The sequence below is a fragment of the Camponotus floridanus genome, unplaced genomic scaffold, assembly GCF_003227725.1.
Source record: "Camponotus floridanus strain SB8 unplaced genomic scaffold, Cflo_v7.5 scaffold43, whole genome shotgun sequence".
Lineage (NCBI taxonomy): Eukaryota > Metazoa > Arthropoda > Insecta > Hymenoptera > Formicidae > Camponotus > Camponotus floridanus.
The window spans coordinates 1,454,441-1,461,878 of NW_020229581.1; the positions used below are offsets into that span (position 1 = coordinate 1,454,441).

The 7,438-nt window shown below is 44.4% G+C and overlaps 1 pseudogene; it reads left to right on the plus strand.

The window, feature by feature from the left end:
- The first annotated feature begins 1,115 nt into the window (after positions 1-1,115).
- Positions 1,116-2,799, plus strand: LOC112639012 (annotated as a pseudogene).
- The last annotated feature ends 4,639 nt before the right edge of the window (positions 2,800-7,438 follow it).

Genomic DNA, 7,438 nt, shown 5'->3' on the forward strand with positions numbered 1-7,438 from the left:
GCTTTTCTTTTTCATAAATTATTTATACAATAAGCAAGATTTTGTTCTATATAAGAGTCTTCTTAAAAAATTATTCTCTTGTTAGTTATTTTTCAATAAAAAAATGATAAGATAAAAAATTTATTTCTACAAAAATGTCTTAAAAGCGCGATGTATTTTATCGATCGTCTAACGCGTGAAAGATGCGGAAATGAAAAAGAAATTATATTTCAGAAATGTTACATTTTTGAAAGGTTGTACTCTATCGCTATGCAAAATTTTCTTTTATCAAAATCGTTCCCGCGAACAAGGAAGAAGCGAGACCAAGATAAGCCCGTCTTGGAAGGCACGTTTCTTGAACGTGGCATATTTCATCGGAAATGCCATGCATCTTTTACTACTCCAAGCGCAGTAATAATATTCGCGCAAACGAATAGCGAAAATATGGAAATTCGAATCCGACCGTGCCGTGCCACCGTAAATAATTGCATCCTTGCACCTGCCCACGCAACTCTCGGAAACGGTGCAAAATCCGCATACCGCGCATTTTTCCCGCTAACGAATCCGCTATTTGACTCGATTGTCGAGCTGATAAACATGCCATTTGACAAAACGTGTTAAATTACAGGACTGACATTCGGTCATATTAATAAAGACCGCTTTATCATGGATACGCGCCACTTTCCCCGACATGATTTCCCGCTATTTTTCCCGATAACGATACTCCTCCCGAATTGTGTCTCCGCCGAATTTTCCGCTCGATTCGCGATCGATTCTACTTATTCACGTATAGGGCGGATAAAAGCCCGTCAAGAAAAAGTATTACGATACACGCGCCGCTTTTCGTCCATGCAAATTTATTCGCTGCAACTCGTAATCTCGAGGGTAGCGAGCAGGAAACGAGCGCAAGTGACAGCGCATCGCGGCGAGCAATTTCGGAGCGATGTCGACGGGACGTCGTGACGCACGACGCCACTGTCTCTCCGTTCGTTTTTCCACCCCCGCAGGAAAAGTTGCGCGGCGGAAACGCGCGTGCCATCGATCGCGCGATCGATAAATCCCCTCCCCGTGACGTTCCCGCCCTTTCCCGATCGCGATGAAAACGCGTTGCGGCGCGGCAAAACGAGGCTCGCGATATGTCGACGCGCCAATTCCGTGCAGCTGGACTTTCCGTCGCCGGCGGGTCTCTGGCGCATCGTTACCTGGTTTATTGAAATTCGTGAACATGAAATCCCGTCGGCCTCCCGCAACCTTCGGCGGCGCGTAGAGCCGTGTCGTTGTCGTACGCGATCCTCTTCGGACGCTGCGCTGCTCAAGACGCTGGGATGGACAATCTTCCGTCGGCGATCTTCGACGAAGACGACGAGGAAAGCCCTCTTCCTCGCTCCCGCTCCCGGAAGCGGCCGCAGGCCCTTCGCGGATTCTCGTTCTCCGAAAGTCTTTCGCGGTGTGTGCGGCTTTCCCGTGTTTACTTTCCCGCACTCGGATTATCAACTCGCACTCGTGTCGGCTTGCGCGCCAAGTCCTTTCAGCTCGCCTCGGTCATCGTCGCGCGAGGCGCGAATTCGCGATCGACGGGATTAAAATTGAGCAACGACTCGTGTGGCACACGTTATCACGGTTCGCGCGCCCGGGAACTCGACGATGCAACGTTGACGATGGGAGACGGTTACGAGTGAGTCCGCCAGGGAGGATCAACGGAGTGGCGTGTGCACTAAGTTGGCCGCGGAGCGCGACTGAGGCCAGGAGTGGCACCGAGAGAGAGGGTGGCGTGGATGCAGGTCGACGTGTACGCTGCACGGGCACATCCCCCCTAATGAATGCACCAGGCATGTGCGAGGGATTTTATGTTCGCCGTCGCCACTGCCTTCCCTCCGTCTACCCTCCGCTGTTCTACCGGCACCACCCGAGGATCGCCGCCGCCGCCACCGCCGCCGCCGCCGCTGCCGCCGCCGCCGCCGCTGCCGCCACCACCATCGCCACTACCCTTGCCGCTTTCTAGCTATCCCTATCCCTCCCGCGCTCTCTTCGCGCTCGCTTTCCTCCCCTTCCTCTGACCGACGTATCCTCCGCCTCGCCTCCCCCGCGATCCCTCTCGCCCTCTCGTCTCGTCTCTCTCTTTCTCTCTCTCTCTTGTTCTCTCTCGTGCGCTCGTTGGCACATCGAGTCGAGTTGAACCCCCTTTTCGCGCGCTACTCGACAGTGCAACCCGCCACCCGCCAGCGCAACCAGACGCGCGCCGCTTCCCGGGTCCGGCGTGGGGCGGTTTTGCCCCGTATGGCGGAAGCCACCGCCGTGCTCCTGGGGCTGTGCCCGGTTTTCGCCTCCTCCTGCGTGCCTGCGGACCGTACTCTGCACCCGCCGATTGGTACGCACAACTCACCCGCCCGTACGCGGATCCTCTCCTGTGCACCTGCACACGATCGCTCGCTATATTTCCTCGTGTCCTTCCCCGTCCTCTGCGCGTCCTCGCCGAACACGCAACACGCTCGTCCTTCCTCAAACTTTCACCCCCACTCTCCCCCGTTGCTCTTTGTCCACTATCCGTCCCTCTTGCGCGTTCGCGTGCACCGTCTCTCTCGTTTTGCTCGTTTCTGCTCTTTCGCCGTCTCCGTCAGCCAAGCTTTCTCGGTCTCCGCCGTTTGGTTCGCGCCGTTTATCTTCGTCGAACCGCATCGTGTTCTCGATACCCGGGTCGGGACGTCGCATTCGCAACCGACGCATCCTGCACCGACCGCCGGGACCGTCGCCGAGATCCGCTGGCGGTTTACGTCTCGGAGTTCCTGGCATGTCCGCGGTCGTAAGGAGTGCGGAGGATAATTCCGCGTTGAAGCATTCTCCGAGGGGCGATCGATAAATCGATCGTGCGATGCGGTTACTCGAGAATCGCTTTACGTAACGGATGTTACAATCGATTTTTTTCGCGACGCCGCGGCTTTTTGCCATTTTTAGTCAGTGTCAATATTTTTTTATTTGTCAACAATTGCTGTCTCACGAATAAGTTTATATTTTACGAGAATAGACTATACAATTTTATAAAGATCAGTCGTGTGGGAGAGTTGCAAAAGTAAATTCGATACACGTTTTAGCCTTTCGAATGTAATGCATCAATTTCGAGTGTAATTTCGTTACCTTGAGACGCTTTGTGCTTCGAGCCACTCTATCCAAGCATCTTTGTAATAAATTAACTTACCGGCAGACAACTTAACACGTTATATAACGAACAAGCGAATATATTTTCAACATCAAACATTTTTGCGCTTGTTACTCTCGAATCGTTTATAGGATTGTAAAAAGACGGTGGATATCTTAAAATATTCAAGAGTTCAAAGAGATCTATCAAACTTTCTGTCTAAAGAAAAATGCAAATTGATTCATTTATTTGTTCCATTCGATTAAAGATATATTCTTTTGTATAAACTTTAGGAATCTGAAAATCATGTAACTTTGTATGTTGATGTTAGCTTAATTTTGACAACTCTTTTTGATTATTTATGAGAAATTATGGGTGAAAACTGAATGAGATCACACGTCGGAACGCGCTTCAATTATCTGGAGCAAAACCTAACTTATATATGTAATATAATATTACAAAACACAATGTCATTCGTTCACTTCGTTTCACAGGCTAGTCGGTTGCCAATTTTCTGCTTTTTCCAACTTCCGTTTCCATGCCACGAAATTACTACTTGATAAATTTTCACGCAAGAGAGAATATCGTCCTTTTTGACATTATTTTAATTAAACTGTACATAGTATCATCTTATCGCTGTTGTGTCTTTATCGTCATCGTTGTTATTGGTGCAGGGACAGCGATGTTTAACGACGTGGTTGACATTAACAACGCAACTCTGTCTCTTCTTTTCTTTTTCTGTCTTATGTTAATATTACAGAATATTAACATTATGCCGTATGCACATTAGCTATTGACGATTAAAACCCTTTGCGTGCCTATCGCTCACATTTACAGGCCTTTTGATAAAAGCTATCAAAATTAAAGTCCTGGGTAAAATATTACTTAAAACGTTCTAATTTAATATAGGGAATAATATTAACATTATACGAGTTAAAATTAAAATAGAAAGAAGATTATAATTGAAATAAAAGAGAATATATATTTGTAGAATTGATTTTGTCCACTTTTATTATTATTTTCAAGGATTTTTAAAAAATAAAACTGTAAAATAAATATCTAAATTGTTTAGATATAAAATACATTTTTTAAATATTCAAATTTCGACAGAGAATTAAAAATTATTATGTTTGTAGAATAAATATTATAATACTCTATAGATTTAGCAAAGGAAAAGTCAAATTTGTCTCAACTAGTATCAACAGCGATTCTGTAAATACTATTAGAAAAAATTTTACTTGCTGATTGTTTTACAAAAATGAAATTGAAAAAGTGACAAACCGCTTTCTAAAAACTTTAGCTATAAAAATTACTTCTTTCGTTTCACGAGTAAATATCTTAATAAAAGAAAAAATTCGCGTTGTGCAGATAAATTATTTCAAATGCATATGTATATCGTTAAAAGGTTGGGTTAGTACATTGGCAAACAGTAAAAAAGAGAAAGAAGCATAGCTCAGTCAAAAAGAGGAGAGCAACTGTCATAAGACAGGAAGACACAGCGAGTCAGCTTAAGCGGCATACAAGCTGATATATTATATATTCAGATGAAATCTTTCGTTTGGTCGTCGGGAAAATCGAGCTTTAATAAACTTTGCGAGCTTTTCGGTGCGGCGGCCGAGTATGTACGACCAACTACGTCCCAACCGTCAAGTGCAAGCTTAGAAGCTTAGCAGCTTATAAGTACGTATAAACCAGGGCGAAAGTAGTGGAGGGTATGTACGTGGAAGGAAAGAAAGAGGAGAGGATAGAAACGAGAGTGGATGAAAGCGAGAGAAAGAGGAGTAGAAGGTGATTCACGTCAAAGTGTTTTCGCTTTGCTCTGATTTCGCTCAACTCTAGACGCAGGAAATGTATTAAAGCATTTTAAGGAAATAAAAATTTAAAAAGTTGATCTAGCAGTTTTATAGATTTAGAATTAAATTTGAAGAAGTATGGTACACAAAATTCACAATATCGGGAATTTTAAAATTCAAGTATATCCAGAAAAGTAACAATTCATTTTTAAGATTTATGAAATTAAGATACGAGATATAGGTGCTTACAGTGTTGTGTGAAAAGATTCAAAATACAAATCAATATCAGGATAATGACAAGATGATAAGTACTTGAAGAGTGTTTTGTGACTCGGAACACTTTATATGTCGAAAGAAAGTCAGTGAGAGGGTGAACTGAGCTTTCGCAAATTGAGCATGAGTTTTTCAGTTAATCGTTGCGTTTGTACCCTTCGCTCTCAACAAGGTGTTCTTTTTTTCTCTCCTTCCGCTTCCTTCTGCCTTTTTTGCGATCGTCGTGTGATTTCGCGATCCAACTCGCCGACAACAGCACGGTTTGCTGCTACGGAGCTGGGAAGCTCCGACGACGACGAAAGTGGCAGAAAGGAAGAAAAAAAATAAGTCGCATGACCTGGGGAAAAACTGAAAAATGGAAGTCCCAACACCTACTAGCAGCCGCGTCGCCGCCGGGTTCTCTGCTTCGTTGTCGATGTCGTCATCGAGGCATAGCATAAAACGGGACCAGACTTTTCTGATAAACAATGAACTAGCGACTTTATCAAACAGCCCGGTTATACGAATGAATCTCTGCAACGCAATATTAAACGAATATTCAGGTCGTTCTCGATGCACTCTCCGCGACAATGAATCGCTATCGCATATTTGATCGAGATATCAAGAAAAACATGACTATATACAACAGATTTCCTTATTCTTTTTCTTTACAATTATATTTCTTTAATATATTTATTGGAACATCAAGGAGATGATATAAACATAATTAATATAGAAATCCAAAATAATTAGAGAATTGAGATACACTTTTGAGAAGAGGCACTTCTGATTTTCTTCGGAAAAATCACATGCTAAATAATACATTTTCGTATTAATATCTAAAATGTATGTGCGTCTAAAGTTTAAGATTAAATTAATATGGACGTAATTTTTCTTCCTCCTCCTATAAAATTAAACTTAATATTTAGCTGCGGGGAATTTAATAAATATGACATAATTTCTTGCAAAATTAATTCCGCATGAAAATTTCATGGGAAAGAATTTTTTCGTGCGCGCATCTAATAATATCGGTCCACGCAATTATCATTTCATTAATTTGTTGCGTATCATCAACGCAGTCTGACGGGAGCTATATTAATTTGCCGTTGTTGGGCCCAGAGGGCATCGATTTGTTCCCATCGGTTTGCATCGGTTTGCTAACTGGTCGGCCAACACGAAATTGCGAAATTCCGCGATGAATTTATGCAGCCGTGATTCGTTCTCTATATAAAATTGTCGTTGCACCCTCCCGGTTTCCGCCTTCGCCCGCGGCGATTCGAAACAACACGAGCACACCCGCGCGCCAGGAGGAATCGCGTGCACGAGCGCATTGTAAACTGCTGCGGCCGCTTTGTTAGAGAAGCCAGACAAAAATGCGACACCACGTCAAAGAAGTTCGGCGTTCGGCATATATATGCGAGTTATGAGCGAGCGCGTGACAATTTTGGCGAACGCAAACGAGAACAAACGCGGAAGCGTAATCGATATCTCGCGCTCCCATTTTACATCTGCCATCCGAGTTTGATGTCCCTTTGCTCGGCTTGCCGAGAATAACCCGCGATTCCGAATCGCGTAACCGAATTACGCGAATCGTTCAAAGTTCGTGTATAATGATCGCGCTCGATTCGCATCGATGGCGACGAAGACTCCGGCGCTCGACGCCGTCGCGGCAGCGGCAACCTCCGTCCTCGTTTCCTACCGGAATTACACGATCCAATTCCTCCTCGTTCCTATGTCATTTGCTCGGCGGGAGCGCAGGTTCTTAAGAAACTTGTCCCGGAAACTGGCACACTGGCACCGTCGCTTACTCTGGCTCGACCGCAGTGAAAATCACGCACTCGCAACCCCGTATGTCCGTCATCAAAATACGGTAGAGTTCCCCATCCATCCCGGGGTGCACGAAAAGCGCACGCTAATGAATTTCGAAAGGGCTTGCAAACACTGATTACCCAATTCGCCATCCACGTGGACACAAATATTGGCCTCGCGGTATGTGTACCGAAAATGATGGAATTGGTCGTGGATCTTATTCTGGTTGAATGACGAGGCCTCGAAGAAACTGCATATTCGTATAAATAGAATAATTCAAAGAAGTCATGTACAAGCTACTCGATTAAAATTTGATTATCCAATTATGATAAATGCGAAATTTTTAAACTTGCAATCAACTGCGATACAGATCCAGATTCTGACTATCATGCTTTACTCATCTGTAACAATTTTCTGTCTTTCCCAGATGATGATTGTAATCAAACGCTTTTTTTATCGAGCTCTCTTCTTT